At 45.6% G+C, this 15,798-nt stretch overlaps 1 long non-coding RNA gene across 1 annotated transcript in view; it reads right to left on the reverse strand.

The window, feature by feature from the left end:
- Positions 1-418: 418 nt before the first annotated feature.
- LOC143646859 (uncharacterized) overlaps positions 419-15,798 on the reverse strand; it is a 31,558-nt gene continuing 16,178 nt past the window's right edge. The window contains exon 3 of the long non-coding RNA XR_013157674.1: positions 419-648. This is a non-coding gene — a long non-coding RNA (uncharacterized LOC143646859). The remainder of the gene's footprint in view (positions 649-15,798) is intronic.

Raw genomic sequence — 15,798 nt, forward strand, 5'->3', positions numbered from 1 at the left:
TCTTTCTCTAAATCGATGCATATGTACTGAGAAATGATGACCATACACCTATGTGATGATATTAAGAATTACTGATTGCATATGTAGAATGGATTGATTTCTAATGTTGTGTTAGTTAATTTTTTTTAATTAATAAAAAAAAGAAAAAAAAATCAAAAAAAAAAAAAGATATATCTGCATAGAACACTTTAAAAAAAAATAGATTGCATTTGGCTCCTCTGGTGAGCAGGTCTGGCTTCTACAGGGTGCTCATTTGATGGGCCTAGTTTGAATAATGTCACACTCTCCCTGAGCTGTTCCTTCTTAGTCCCACTTACTACACATATGAAATAGACTATCCCTTTGAAAAAACATTCTGGTTACGCAATCAATGCTTTTTTATGGAGGGGGAAGACAGCAAAAAGAAAAGACTCTGGGACCAAAGGAGCAGTTGAAACCAGGGTCTTCAAACCTAGTCTGCTCTGTTCTTTGTAGCTGACTTATTACCTCCAAAATCCAAATAGTGTCTGCCCCACCTTGACCATCTGGTAAACCTCTACTCATTCTTTGAAGCTTATCTTAAACAGAGCTTCCTCTGCAATGCTTCTCTAGTTTTGTCAAGACAGTGAGGTCCTGCATCTTCAGGAAAACTGTGCCTTCTGCAAACCTCTGTATAGAGCAACATGGATCACTCTGTATAATAATTATTTATATATGTCTGACATCCTTATTAGACTAGACACTTTTTGAGGGTAGAGCTATTCAATTCATTTTGCGTGTATCCCCAACAGTAAGTATAGTGTCTAGTGCTTTGTAGTCTCAACACATTTTTCCTGAATGACCTACCATGATCACTAGCCTAAAAAGTAAACCCACACCCAAGGCCAACCCTAAGCACAACCTTCAGATGTACACTGACCCTGCTCCTCAACACAGCCTGAAATGTAACCCTAACCCCAACCCTTTCTCTAACCCTTAAGCTGACCTTCTTCCTAACCCTAGCCCTATCCTGAACACCAGTCTGAAATCTGACCACATCCCGAATGCCAACCCTAAACACAACGCTTGATTTTTGACATGCCCTGAAGCAAATCGCATTTCTAAACATTACCGTAACACCAACACTATGCCTAACCCTAACCCTAACAAAATCCTAAACCTGGATCCATCCCTATCATGATCTCTAGCCAAAAACCTAACCCCACATTCAAGGCCAACCCTAAGCACAACCTTCAGCTGTACACCGATCCTGCAACAAAATGCAGCCTGAAATGCAACCATAAATCGAACCATTTCTATAACCCTCACCTTAACCCTCACCCTAACCCTAGCCCTAACCCAAACACTAACACTCTCCTGAAATCTAACCCCATCCCCAACGCCAACCCTAACACAACCCTCGGCTTTTTCTCAACCTTGCAGTAAATCGCACCATTAAATGAAACACTAAACCAAAAATACACCTAAACCTAACTCTAACACAAACCCTAAACCTGTACCTAAGCCTACCATGATCTATACCATGAAACCTAACCCCACACCCAAGGCTAACCCTAAGCACAACCGAAACCTGCACCCCAATGCACACCGAAACGTAAGCCCAACCCCAACCCTGTCTCTAACCCTCACCCTAAACTTCACCCTAACTCTAGCCCTAACCCAAACACCAACCCTCACCTGAAATCTCACCCCATCCCCACCCAATGCCATTCCTAAACACAACCCTTGACTTTTGAAAAACCCTATAGCAAATTGCAACCCTAAACATAACCCTAACACTAACACTATGCCTAACACTAACCGTAACCCAAACACTAAACCTGGACCCAACTCTACCACGACCCCTAGGCTGAAACCTAAGCCCACTCCCAAGTCTAACCCTAAGCACGATGCTCAGCTGTACACCAACCCTGCACTCCAATGCAGTCAAAAACGTAACCCTAACCCCAACACTTTCCTTAACCTCACACTCACCCTCACCCTAGCCCTAAGCCGAACACCAACCCCTCGCCTGAAATCTGACCACATCCCCAACACCAACCCTAAACACATCCCTGTCTTTTGACTAACCCTGCAGCAAATCGCACCCATAAACTAAACCCTAACACCAACACTATGCCTAACAAAAACCCTAAACCAAACCCTAAACCTGGACCCAACCCTGTCAAGAACTCTAGCCCGAAAATTAACCCCACACACAAGGCCAACCCTAAGCACAACCCTCAGCTCTACAATGACCCTGAACCCCAATGCAGCACGAAACGTAACCCTAAACCAAATCCTTTCTCTAACACTAACTGTAACCCTCACCCTAATCCTAGCCCTAACCTGAACACCCACCCTCCCCTGCAATCTGACCCCATCCTCAACGCCAACCCTAAACACAACCCTCGACTTTTGACGAACCCTGCAGCAAATCGCACCCCTATAGTAACCCTAACACCAACACTATGCCTATCCCTAACCCTAACCCAAACCCTAAACCTGGACACAACCCTTCCATGATCTCTTGCCCGAAATTTAACCGCACACACTAAGCCAACCCTAAGAACAAAATTCAATTGTATATCGACCCTGCAACCCAATGCACCCTGAAACGTAACCATAAAACCAAACATTTCACTAAACCTAACCCTAATGCTCACCCTAAAATTAGCCTTAACCCAAACAGCAACCATTTAATGAAATCTCAACTCATCCCCAACACAAACCTTAAACACAACCCTGCAGCAAATTGCACCCATTAACGGAACACCAACACCAACACTATGCCTAACCCTAACCCAAACCTAAACCCTATACCTGGAGTCAACCCTACCACAACCTCTAGCCCAAAACCTAACCCCACACCCAAAGCCAACCCTAAGCACAATCCTAAGCTGTATCCCAATGCTGCACCACAATGCAGCCCAAATTGTAACCCTAAACCCAACCCTTTCTCTAACCATAACTGTAACCCTCACCCAAACCCTAGCATTAACCCGAACAAACCTCGTCTGTAATCTGACCCCATCCCCAACGCCAACCCTAAATACAACCCTCGACTTTTGACCAACCCTGCAGCAAATCGCAAAACTAAATGTAACCCTAACACCAACACTACGACTAACCTTAACATGAATGCAAAAACTAAACCTGTACCCTACCCTACCATGATCTCTCACCCCAAACCTGACCCCACACCAAAAGTCAACCCTCAGCACAACCATCAGCTATATACCGACCCTGCACCCCAAAGCAGCCTGAAATGTGACCCAAACGCCAACCTTTTCTCTAACCCTAACCCTATCCTTCACCCAACCATAACCCTAACCCGAACACCCACCCTCGTCTGAAATCTGACCCCATCTAAATTGCCAACGCTAAACACAACCCTGGAATTTTAACCAACCTTGCAGCAAATTGCAACACTAAACATAACCTTAACACCAACACTATGTCTAACCCTAACCCAAACCCTAAACCTGGACCCAACCCTACAGTGATCTCTAACCTGAAACCTAACCCCACACCCACAGCCAATCCTAAGCAAAACACTCAGCTGTATACCGAACCTGCACACCAATGGAGCCCAAAACGCAACCCTAAACCCAACCCTTTCTCTAACCCTAACACTAACCCTAACCCAAACAGTAAAAATGGACCCAACCCTACAACGATCCCTAGCCAGAAACCTAACCCCATACCCAAAGCCAACCCAAAACACCACCCTCAACTGTATACCGCTCCTGCAACCCAATGCAGTCCGAAATGTAGACCTAACCCCAACCCTTTCCTAACCCTTACTTTCCTAACTCTTTCCCTCACCCAAACCCTAGCCCTAACCTGAACACCAACCGTTGCCTGAAATCTGCCCCAATCCACAATGCCAACCCTAAACACAACCCACGACTTTTGACCAACTCTGCAGCAAATCGCGCCCCAAAACATAAGCCTAACACCAACACTATGCCTAACCCTACTCCTAACCCAAACCTTAAACCTGGACTCAACCATACCACAATCTCTAGCCCAAAACCTAACCCCACATCCGAAGTCAACCCTAAGCACAACCCTCAGCTGTATACCGACCCTGCAGCCAGATGCAGCACAAAATGTAACCCTAAACCCAACCCTTTATTTGACCTTAACCCTCACACTGCCTGAGCCCTAACCAACATGCACCATCGCCTGAAACCTGACCCCATCCCCACGACAACCCTAAAAACAACCCTCGACTTTTGACCAACCTTGCAGCAAATCACACCCCTAAACATAACCTTAAAACCAACATTATGCCTAAACCTAACCCTAATTCAAACCCTAAATCTGGACCCAACCCTACAATGATCTCTAGCCCGAAACCTAACCCCACAAAGTTCTTTGATGCACAAAAGTGTTTAATTTTGAGGAGTTCCCATTTCTTTCTTTCTTCAGTGCTCTTGCCTTAGGTGTAAGGTCTATAAAACTGCCTCCAATTATAAGATTTATAAGATATTTCCCTACATTTTCCTGTGTTTTATGGTCTTAGATCTGATGTTTAGATCTTTGATCCATTTTGAGTTACCTTTTGTATAGGGTGTGAGATACGAGTCCTCTTTCATTCTTTTGCATATAGATATCCAGTTCTCTAGGCACCATTTATTTTTATTTTTATTTTTTAAATTTTTTTATTAATCAAAAAAAAGAAAAGAAATTAACACAACATTTAGAAATCATTCCATTCTACAAATGCACTCAGTAATTCTTAGTATCATCACATAGATGTATGATCATCATTTCTTAGTACATTTGCATCGATTTAGGAAAAGAACTAGCAAAACAGCAGAAAAAGATATAGAATGTTAATATAGAGAAGAGAATTAAAATAATAATACTAATAATATATATATATAAAAAGGAAAAAGAAAAAAAACAAAAACAAAAGATACAAACACACAAACAAACAAAAAACCATATTTCAGGTGCAGCTTCATTCAGTGTTCCAACCTAGTTACATTACACTTAGGTATTATTGTGCTGTCCATTTTTGAGTTTTTGTATCTAGTCCTGTTGCACAGTCTGTATCCCTTCAGCTCCAATTGCCCATTATCTTACCCTGTTTCTAACTCCTGCTGGTCTCTGTTACCAATGATATATTCCAAGCTGATTCTCGAATGTCGGTTCACATCAGTGGGACCTTACAGTATTTGTCCTTTAGTTTTGGGCTAGACTCACTCAGCATAATGTTCTCTAGGTCCATCCATGTTATTACATGCTTCATAAGTTTAGTCTGTCTTAAAGCTGCATAATATTCCATCGTAGGTATACGCCACAGTTTGTTTAGCCACTCGTCTGTTGATGAACATTTTGGCTGTTTCCATCTCTTTGCAATTGTAGATAATGCTGCTATAAACACTGGTGTGCAAATGTCCGTCTGTGTCTTTGCCCTTAAGTCCCTTGAGTAGATACCTAGCAGTGGTATTGCTGGGTCGTAATCCATTCTGCCATTCTATGTCTTTTGATTGGGAAATTCAGTCCATTAACTTTTAGTATTATTACTGTTTGGATAATATTTTCCTCTACCATTTTGGCTTTTGTATTATATATATCATATCTGATTTTCCTTCTTTCTACACTTTACTCCATACCTCTCTCTTCTGTCTTTTCGTATCTGACTCTAGTGCTCCCTTTAGTATTTCTTGCAGAGCTGGTCTCTTGGTCACAAATTCTCTCAGTGACTTTTTGTCTATAAATGTTTTAATTTCTCCTTCATTTTTGAAGGACAATTTTGCTGGATATAGGAGTCTTGGTTGACAGTTTTTCTCTTTTAGTAATTTAAATATATCATCCCACTGTCTTCTAGCTTCCATGGTTTCTGCTGAGAAATCTACACACAGTCTTATTGGGTTTCCCTTGTATGTGATGGATTGTTTTTCTCTTGCTGCTTTCAAGATCCTCTCTTTCTCTTTGACCTCTGACATTCTAACTAGTAAGTGTCTTGGAGAACGCCTATTTGGGTCTATTCTCTTTGGGGTGCGCTGCACTTCTTGGATCTGCAAATTTAGGTCTTTCATAAGAGTTGGGAAATTTTCAGTGATAATTTCTTCCATTAGTTTTTCTCCTCCTTTTCCCTTCTCTTCTCCTTCTGGGACACCCACAACACGTATATTTGTGTGCTTCATATTGTCATTCAGTTCCCTGATCCCCTGCTCAAGTTTTTCCATTCTTTTCCCTATAGTTTCTGTTTCTTTTTGGGATTCAGATGTTCCATCCTCCAGTTCACTAATTGTAGCTTCTGTCTCTTTAGATCTACCATTGTAGGTATCCATTGTTTTTTCCATTTTTTCTTCTTTGTCCTTCACTCCCATAAGTTCTGTGATTTGTTTTTTCAGATTTTCTATTTCTTCTTTTTGTTCAGCCCATGTCTTCTTCATGTCCTCCCTCAATTTATTGATTTGGTTTTTGAAGAATTTTTCCATTTCTGTTCGTATATTCAGCATTAGTTGTCTCAGCTCCTGTATCTCATTTGAACTATTGGTTTGTTCCTTTGACTGGGCCATATCTTCAATTTTCCGAGCGTCATCCATTATTTTCTTCTGGTGTCTGGGCATTTGATCAGATTTCCCTGGGTGTGGGACCCAGCTGGTTGAAAGCTTTTTCTGTGAAATCTCTGGGCTCTGTTTTTCTTTTCCTGCCCAGTAGGTGGCGCTCGTGGCGCTCGTCTGTCTGCACGGCAGTCGGCCCGGGAAACCGCGCGTGGAGGTGGGGGTCGCTGGCCGCCGCGGCTTGGGAGAGTGCCGGTCCCAATTGCCCAGCTGGCCCGAAACGCCAAGCGTGACGGGAGGACCCCGCTATCCAATGTTCCCAGTCAGACCGGGGAGCCACGTGCGTGGAGGGGACCTCAGTCGCCAGCCGCCCCGGCCGGGAAACCGCGCGCCCCTTGGGTATCTCACCGCAGCAGATTCTCCCTGCCTGTTCAGCTGTTCCAGAATGGGGTACGCTGTCTTTTTGGTATCTGTCGTGACTCCGGGAGCTGTTTCGTATTGTTTCTGTTTCTTTAGTTGCTTTTCTGGAGGAGGAACTAAGACCCGTGCGTCTTACTAAGCCACCATCTTCTCCCAGGCACCATTTATTGAAGAGACTGTTTGTCCCAGGTGAGTTAGCTTGACTGCCTTATCAAAGATCAAATGTCCATAGATGAGAGGGTCTATATCTGAACACTCTATTCAATTCCATTGGTCAATATATCTATCTTTATGCCAGTACCATGCTGTTTTGACCATTGTGGCTTCATAATATGCCTTGAAGTCAGGCAGGGTAAGACCTCCAGCTTTGTTTTTTTTCCCCAAGATATTTTTAGCAATTAGGGGCACCTTGCCCTTCCAGATAAATTTGCTTATTGGTTTTTCCATTTCTGAAAAGTAAGTTGTTGGGATTTTGATTGGCATTGCGTTGAATCTGTAAATCAATTTTACAGATTTACTAACTATATATTTAGTCTTCCAATCCATGAACACAGTATGCCCTTCCATCTATTTAGGTCTTCTGTGATTTCTTTTAACAGTTTCTTGTAGTTTTCTTTGTATAAGTCTTTTGTCTCTTTAGTTAAATTTATTCCTAAATATTATAAGGTTTTAGTTGCAATTGTAAATGAAATTCCTTTCTTGATTTCCCCCTCAGACTGTTCATTACTACTGTATAGAAACACTACAGATTTTTGAATGTTGATCTTATAACTTGCCACTTTGCTGTACTCGTTTATTAGCTCTAGTAGTTTTGCTGTGGATTTTTCAGGGTTTTCAACATATAGTATCATATCATCTGCAAACAGTGACAGTTTTACTTCTTCCTTTCCAATTTTGATGCCTTGTATTTCTTTTTCTTATCTAATTGCTCTGGCTAGAACTTCCAACACAATGTTGAATAACAGTGGTGATAGTGGACATCATTGTCTTGTTCCTGATCTTAAGGGGAAAGTTTTCAGTTTTTCCCCATTGAGAACAATATTAGCTGTGGGTTTTTCATATATTCCCTCTATCATTTTAAGGAAGTTCCCTTGTATTCCTATCCTTTGAAGTGTTTTCAACAGGAAAGATGTTGAATTTTGTCAAATGCCTTCTCTGCATCAATTGAGATGATCATGTGATTTTCCTGCTTTGATTTGTAGATATGGTGTATTACATTAACTGATTTTCTTATGTTGAACCATCCTTGCATAACTGGGATGAATCCTACTTGGTCATGATGTGTAATTCTTTTAATGTGTTGCTGGATTTGATTTGCTAGAATTTTGTTGAGGATTTTTGATTCTATATTCATTAGAGAGACTGGTCTGTAGTTTTCTTTTTTTGTAATATCTTTGCCTGGTTTTGGTATGAGGGTGATGTTGGCTTCATAGAATGAATTAGGTAGCTTTCCCTCCACTTCAACTTTTTTGAAGAGTTTGAGCAGGATTGGTACTAATTCTTTCTGGAATGTTTGGTAGAATTCACATGTGAAGCCGTCTGGTCCTGGACTTTTCTTTTTGGGAAGCTTTTGAATGACTGATTCAATTTCTTTACTTGTGATTGGTTTGTTGAGGTCATCTATTTCTTCTTGAGTCAAAGTTGGTTGTTCATGTCTTTCCAGGAACCCGTCCATTTCATCTAAATTGTTGTATTTATTAGCATAAAGTTGTTCATAGTATCCTGTTATTACCTCCTTTATTTCTGTGGGGTCGGTGGTTATGTCTCCTCTTCCATTTCTGATCTTATTTATTTGCATCCTCTCTCTTCTTTTTGTCAATCTTGCTAAGGGCCCATCAATCTTACTGATTTTCTCATAGAACCAACTTCTGGTTTTATTGATTTTCTCAATTGTTTTCATGTTCTCAATTTCACTTATTTCTGCTCTAATCTTTGTTATTTCTTTCCTTTTGCTTGCTTTGGGGTTAGTTTCCTGTTCTTTCTCCAGTTCTTCCAAGTGGACAGTTAATTCCCAAATTTTTGCCCTTTCTTCTTTTTTGATATAGGCATTTAGGGCAATAAATTTCCCTCTTCGCACTGCCTTTGTTGCGTCCCATAAGTTTTCATATATTGTTTTCATTTTCATTTGCCTTGAGATATTTACTGATTTCTCTTGTAATTTCTTCCTTGACCCACTGGTTGTTTAAGAGTGTGTTGCTGAGCCTTCACATATTTGTGAATTTTCTGGCACTTTGCCTATTATTGATTTCCAACTTCATTCCCTTATGATCTGAGAAAGTGTTGTGCATGATTTCAATCTTTTAAAATTTGTTGAGACTTGCTTTGTGACCCAGCATATGGTCTATCTTTGAGAATGATCCATGGGCACTTGAGAAAAAGGTGTATCCTGCTGTTGTGGGGTGTAATGTCCTATAAATGTCTCTTAAATCTAGCTCATTTATTATAATATTCAAATTCTGTTTCTTTATTGATCCTCTGTCTAGATGTTCTGTCCATTGACGAGAGTGGGGAATTGAAGTCTCCAACTATTATGGTAGATGAGTCTATTTCCCTTTTCAGTGTTTTGCAGTGTTTGCCTCATATATTTTGGGGCATTCTGGTTCGGTGCAGAAATATTTATGATTGTTATGTCTTCATGTTGAATTGTTCCTTTTATTAGTACATAGTATCCTTTGTCTCTTTTAACTGTTTTACATTTGAAGTCTAATGTGTTGGATATTAGTATAGCTACTCCTGCTCTTTTCTGGTTGTTATTTGCATGAAGTATCTTTTCCCAACCTTTCACTTCCATCTTATGTTTATCTTTGGGTCTAAGATGTGTTTCTTGTAGACAGCATATAGAAGGATCCTGTTTTTTAATCCATTCTGCCAGTCTATGTCTTTCGATTGGGGAATTCAGTCCATTAACACTTAGTGTTATTACTGTTTGGGTAATACTTTCCTCTACCATTTTGCCTTTTCTATTATATATATCATATCTAATTTTCCTTCTTTCTACACTCTTCTCCACACCTCTCTCTTCTGTATGAGATCTCATACAGATCTTCATGCCTGTCCCTCTAAATGTGACCCTGCTCTGAGCTTCCATCCCCAGACAACTTCATGATGCAGAACAAGGAGGCCCCCGATAGTGAGAAATCGCAAAGCCTGAGGGGATGGGCAGAGGGCAGTGGGGCCCGGGCCTGGCCGCACCACATGGGGGCTGAGAGCAGATGTGCATGGGACCCAATACCTGAATTCAAAGGAAAAGCCTACAAAAGAAATGGACCAGAAAATTGCCATCCGCAGTGGTTCAGAATGAAAGCACCTGGAGGCAGCAGGCCTGTCAGGGATAAATCTCAGCAGAGGATCCACATGCCACGGGGATGTCCCAGCACCCTCCTGTCTATGCACCCCCATGCACAGCTCAAACCCAACTCAGAAGCTGAGGAGCTCGCGGCTAATTACAAAATGGCTCTGTCCATCAGCCTGAGTCCAGCATGGCTGCTGGCTTTGCTCATTTATGGAAACCTGTGCCACTATCAGCAAGGTCTCCTGAAAATGAGGGAATAAAACGTGAACAAATCCATGCCTGGAAACTGCCCAGAAGCCTGCAAGGGGTGTGGGGGGCTCTCACCATACATGTGCTAGACTGAAGGGAGAGGATCCACCCAGGGGCTCCCCAGAGGGCAACAGGCACAGGCTCTGACAGCCAGAGCCACCGGGACAAAGGCTGTCCACGGCCCCCAGTGTGAGCACACAGGATGAGCCCCTGCACCCCACCCGTGCCTCCAGCTTCCAGGCAATTCCTGGCTGCTTGCAGAACAGGGTGGGTGACTGGGAGGTCCGTGCCAGCCATCTTCTCCCCTCCTGAAAGCTGCCCAGTCTCTCCACACAAATGACCTGCAGCGCAGGGTTCAGTGAGATGTCTCCCTGCAGCCACAGCCTGGGGCTTCGCACCCTTCTTCTCCTAGACTGGCCGGCGTTCACCCTGCTCTGCTCTGGCCGGTGTCAGCTGACTTCCCCTTAAACACACATGCTCTTGCTATCACTCACTCTTGAAACTTGGGCTGCTCACATGGCTAACAGGCCTTAGTTTAATCACATCAGCTAGTGGATTAAAATGAGCACCCAAGAACCCAGTCACCGACACTCATTCTGGGTATAGTGCCTCTGGGAGTGGATGCAGAGTCCTGGCACTGTGCTGGAACAGGGACTGCACGGAGGTGGATGGCACTGTGTCGGCCCAACAGAGACTGAGTGGATGGCACCACATCTTCCCAATGGGGACTGCACAGAGGTGGATACTTCTGCATCCTGACTTAGATCTGAAATCCTGAGGTTTCCTGGCTCTGCCCTCCTCCCCAGGACACTGCTACGATATCAAAGAAACCTGATGTTCATGCAGTAAATGCTGGGACCTGAGCTTCAGAGAATGCAAGATGGCTTTTCTGAAACACTGACCACAGGCCCACTAGGCAGAAACTCACCTCTGCTGATCTTAGTATACTATAATGTTTGATTAAACTCTAGCCATAAAAGTGTCTAAAAATAAAAAGGCCTACAAGTGAAAGCTCCACATAACATTTCTCATGCAGCAGTGATTAAAGAGATGATTGGAAAGGATTTTGAAAAGATGCTTTATAAAGAAAGACCTGAATCCTTTACTAGAGTTTTCCTGAAAACAAGTTATTGGAATATTACCTTTCAAATTAAATTTTTTCAAAGGACTCTAGAAAATAGAATTCACTCTAGAGAACAAAGATGATGTTGTGTGCTGTGACTACTTCTCCAGTAATGCTGACTATGGATATAAATCTGTGTTCCATATAGAATACTATCAAATCAACATAATGATCTTGCTGTTGAAGTATTAGCTGAAACGGCTGTTCCTGTCCTGGATTTGTTTGGTTATTCTGGACTCACAGGTTGTGCTGCCCAGAACTGCCTCCCGGAACTAAGAAGGATGCCCCAGGAACGCTGAATCCCACTGATCCATCAGAGAACACAGCAGCGCACTGAGATGCTGCCACCGTGGAGCACGAAAAATCCAAACAACAAACTCTGCCCCATGGACCTCCAGCCCTCGGACTTGATCTAAGTTTTGGGAGCACAGACCCTGAGTGGGCATCGTCCCTGGTAATCACCATCCACAGTTGTCCCTGCAGACACATTCACACAGCAGACTGGAGGTGCCAATGGCAGGCCCCCATTCCTGCAGCTCTGAAACAGGGCTCCGGTGCTGGGTCTGCGGGACAGCTCCCTGCGGACAGCGCCCAAGTGGACCCTCCATCAGCTCCAGTGCAGGGGTGGGCACCAGGTGGTTGTGCTGTCTGTGAGATGTGCGTGGCAGTGATGGCTCCCTGGCGCCATGATTCATGAGCTCCCCACAGGTGTGGGACGAGACATGGACACCCAAAGAGATGGCTGAAGAGAGGCGGAAGCCGAGAACGGCCAGCGCAGTCCAGTCCTGCCATCTGCCATCTGCCATGCTGTTTTGGATGGAACTGGCATGGTAGCGTGGAATGGCCAGGGTCCCTGTGCTCCCATGGCCTGGCCTTCAGCATCCTTCCCCATTACACGGAAGTGCTCATGGAGGTGCTGCATCAGGCAAGATTGCTCTGAGGCCCCAGGCCGCCCCCAGCTGGAGCAAATGGGGGCACCAGAGAAGGGGGTGTGGCACTGGCAAGAGGAAAGCGAGGATGGAGGTTGGTTTTCACGGACCAGCTGGGGTTGCGACCCGGCAATGTGCGTCCTCACAGCTCTGCGAAGCTGACACCGCAGCTGGCACCTAGCTGGTGAAATGAAGGTCCAGCACGGCTGGTGACTCCCAGACCCAATGGCTAGCACATCCTCTGCAGCACCAACTCAAGGGAAGGTGCCTCATTGGTGCTGGGGGTGAGGACAGAGGAGGCCACACAGGGTCTTTCTAAAGGGACACAGTGAGCCTGGCCCCAGCTGCACACACAAGCACCAAAGCAGAGTCAGATCCAACACCTTTACCCAACCAGGATCGTTCCAAAGATGCAAACCCACCGTGAGGATCTTGTGTGGGTTTCAGGGTAGGGAGGATGGACAGATGTAGGAAAGGAGGATCATTAACAGACACTAACCAAAAGAACCAAGAGATGGGATGGGCCATTTCTGGGTTTCCACTGCATATCACCCCAGGCTTGCAGGAGGGAGGCTGGAATGAGCTGTCCTCAGTCTAGCCATCCACCTGCTGCTCCTCTCATGGACTCAGACCTGCTCTCCCTAAGAGCCCTTTCTGGTGTCCCTCCTGGAGGAGGGAAACCTACTTGTGGCTGCGGAGAAGTGTCCTGACTTTGGGTCTGAAACAGCCTGTGTCAGCACAAGCAGGCCTGGGGGACCAAGGGTCAGCTGTCCCTGAGCCTGAGGGGTGAGGATGCAGTTCATGGAAAGCGCTGTTATGAGGGGCTGGTTCTGTCAGCACCCAGGAGGCCCACCCCTCCTTGTCTCACATTGTCAACTACTCATGTAGAAGAACAACAGGCAATAAAGGTCCTTCCATCTCATGCCGAGGCTGTTCTGTGCCCCAGCCCTGAAAAGATGAACATGGGGATAACAGAGTGGTGAGGGCATGCACGCACCATGTGCCTGGGGTTCCCTGAGGCCAGCCTGGCTTGTCCCACCAAGGAGGACTCTATGGAATGTTGTAAAAGAGAGCCCTGGCTCCTCCTCGGAGCATGCTGTCCAGGCATCTGGCTGCATCCTGTGCCATCTGAACTTTTCCTTTGGCCTGGGCCCCCTCGATGGCCTTCATGAGGACATCACCCGGTACCCCCCGGCCAATCTGCCCAGCACCAGGCTGGCAGGAGGAACAGGCCCTCCCAGCACATGTGACTTCCAAGGCACAGCCTCAGGTTCTGAAGCTCAGCACAGGCAGAGGCTGGCACCCCCAGGACAGCTGCTCAGCACAGCCCCAGGATCCACTCAATGCCCACCACCCACAGGCTTAGACCACCCTAAGGCACAGAGGGAGGAATTCAAAATCAAGGATGAACAGCTAAAAGATATAGAAAAAGGCATTAAGATTAGTGAACATCAAGCAGATGCTCAATGAGGAGTAGATCAAAACCTCCAGTTCCTGGAACATGTCCCGAGACAGATGACGGAAAAAATCCAGAAACTTTCAGTATTCCATTTTGATAAAATTTTGATAAAATGGAATCATTATTTTTACACAAAGCCAGCAGTTGGAAACACTGGCTAATGTTTATAAAGTGAACTGAACTGCCTGGAAGAAAAATCCTTTAAATCTACAATTCAAAATTGTCATTATAATTAAATATATAATACAATGATTTATTTGTGTTCAGTGTCACAGGCCTACAGAGAAATAAACCAATTAGAGCACTGTGTTAATAAAACAGATAATTAAAAAATAAAAGACAAGTTAAAAACTCTGTTGTTTTCTAACCGAAGATTCCAAGCAAACAAGGATACTGTGGGGCGAACGCGTCCCAAGGACTGACCCTCCAGCACCTCTGACCTGCAGGCTTCAGGACAAAACGGTCTGGGGCAGGAGCTCAGATAGGAGAGGGGGTCCTGCCCACTGCAGAGAGGCTGTAGTGGGAGGAGGCTGCCGCAGCAAGTACAGCCTGGCTGAAGTCCAGACAGGAGGCCGTCCACCAGGCCCCAATTTAAAATGAAACCCTCAGAATCCGGGTAATCTCCCTCCCTCCCTGCTGCCCTTCTTCTATGCCTGTTGGTCCTCTCCCATGGGACACCACCACCCTCCCCTGCCCCTGCTGACACCCTCCCCCGCCTCTGCTAACACCCTCCCCCGGGGCACCACTACCCCATCCCTGTTGACCCCTCCCCCAGGACACCACTCTCCCCTGTCCCTGCTAACCTCCTATCCTGGGGTGCTGCCCTCCCTGCCACATCCCAGCTGCCCATTTCTTCCTAGGATCCAGCCCTGACGTATGGGGCCTGTCTCCTGACAGGCGTGGCCTGTGCTTAGTGTGTACATGTCAGCACCTGGCAACTGGTTTGAAAAGGCAGCCACCAGCTCCCCAAATCGCATCCAGAATGGGAACTGTCAGGCAGGACCGGGCAGCAGGTGAGTAGAGGATGGGCCGGGGGGAGATGGCGAGACTGGCACCACCGTCACTCCCTGTCACCCGAGCACAGCTGAGCACCCCAGCTGAGCACCCCAGCTGCCAGTTGCCAGCACTCAAGGCATAAAGGACATCCATGGGAGTGCAGCAGCAGGCGGCACCCAGAGCCCAGATGGATACCCATCCAGGGGTGCTGCATCCTCTCAGGCAGAGCAGGAGCATCATGTTTAATTTCTGTACATTTTAATTACAGCCCACACGATGCCAAATCTGACCTGTGCACTGCCATCACAGAGCTGCACGGAAGGAGGCACACCTGACCGTGTGCATCTTAAGAGTGACCCATGCTGATTCTGTGGGGAAGGGCCTCCTGGGGGGCATGGGACAACCTTCACTGGCCACAACCATGCACCCAAGGCTTCCCGAGGCATCCGGTTTCCAGGGTGGTACTGGTCTGTGATCTCCAGGACACTACTGGGTGCCTGGCATTGGACAGAGCACCCGGGGCAAGGGACATGGGGTGCCATGAAGACCTGAACCTTAGTGCCCTGCCAGGCATGGCCCCCAGGACCGCAGCCCCTGGAGCATACCATGGGACCCCCCATTACTCTGTGAGGACGGGCAAGGCCAGTGACCTGACAGCAAGGTGGCAGGAAAGATCTGCTGGACAAACGATGAATAAATGTCAGAATTTAGGAACAGCAAGTTTTGATGGTGAAAGCAGACCTGGAATAGTGAAGCCCTCTGCATGCCTCCTTGGAAAGAGAGACGCCCCTGGCTCACATCTGCCGAGCAGGCACCAGTAACCTGTGGGCACTGACCCGCTCTAC

Source organism: Tamandua tetradactyla, chromosome 9, assembly GCF_023851605.1.
Source record: "Tamandua tetradactyla isolate mTamTet1 chromosome 9, mTamTet1.pri, whole genome shotgun sequence".
NCBI lineage: Eukaryota > Metazoa > Chordata > Mammalia > Pilosa > Myrmecophagidae > Tamandua > Tamandua tetradactyla.